The sequence below is a fragment of the Rhinopithecus bieti genome, unplaced genomic scaffold (genome assembly GCF_001698545.2).
Source record: "Rhinopithecus bieti isolate Rb0 unplaced genomic scaffold, ASM169854v2 scaffold_788, whole genome shotgun sequence".
In the NCBI taxonomy this organism is placed as follows: Eukaryota; Metazoa; Chordata; class Mammalia; order Primates; family Cercopithecidae; genus Rhinopithecus; species Rhinopithecus bieti.
In genome coordinates, this window is record NW_016803416.1 from 518046 (window position 1) to 519035 (window position 990).

The 990-nt window shown below is 46.7% G+C and overlaps 1 protein-coding gene across 1 annotated transcript in view; it reads right to left on the reverse strand.

Annotated features, from left to right (window-relative positions):
* RAD21 (RAD21 cohesin complex component) overlaps window positions 1–294 on the reverse strand; it is a 29368-nt gene extending 29074 nt beyond the window's left edge. The window contains 1 exon segment of the mRNA XM_017882624.1: window positions 29–294. The gene's annotated coding sequence lies outside the window, so the exon portion shown is untranslated.
* Between the last annotated feature and the right edge of the window lie 696 nt (window positions 295–990).

Sequence of the window (990 nt, forward strand, 5' to 3'; positions counted from 1 at the left end):
AAAAGAAGGGGTCGGCCGAGTCTCTTACCTTGCTCTCCGCGGGAGTTGGGCGGGCTGGGTGGCCCGGGGAGGGGCAAAGGGTCGGGGGAGGGGCGGGGAAAGGGGGGAGCCCTAGCGAGGTGTAGCTTCGGAGCACCTCCCGCCGCCGCCACAGCCGGCGCCTCCTTTCCGATTCACTCAAACAAACAAGATGGCTGCCGTTACGCCGCGGCTCTTCCTGCCGCCCAAATCCTCGGTTCAAATCGGCAGGATGTTTACGGTCAAAATGGTACCTGTGCGCCTGCGCAGCCAGCCTAAGCCGCAGAAGGAGCGGCGCAGGCGCAATGACTATTTCCTTTTCTTTGGAACCCGCCCTGTTTGTGGAGTCCGCAACTGAGCAAGCGCAAAGGTGATTCTCTTGCGACAGGGTCTTTGAGAATTGCGGTGTTAGCCAATAGCGTGGGATAGCGCACGCCGAGTGCTTTCCAGTGCGGCGAATATTTGCGTTTAGCTTTATTCTTGTGCTTGTTTTAAAGAAAAAAGCTGTCGTGGTGCAATTTTGTGTGCCCCCACCAAAAAATTCATTTTATGGCTCTATAGGGATGAGGTAACATAAAAACCTCAAACTAACTCCGTCAAATATAGAGGTTCATTTATTCAGTCGACCTGTATTATAGAGGGTCTTCTGTTTGCTATGCTTTGGGCTCTGGATGTAGTGATTGATATAACAGAGATAATACCCGCTCTTTGGAAATTTTCAGTATAGCTTGGGAGGAATCTTAAAATTTCTTATTTTAAAAGACTTACTTGTAAGAAATTTACTTTTGTTTTTATTGTAGAGATCTTTCCAGTGATGAAAGAAATTGAAGAGGACACACAAAAAATGGAAATATATTCTATGTTCATGGATTGGAAGAATCAATATTGTTACAATTTCCATACTACCCAGAGCAATCTACAGATTCAATGTAATCCCTATCAAAATATCAATGACATTCTTCACAGAAAGAG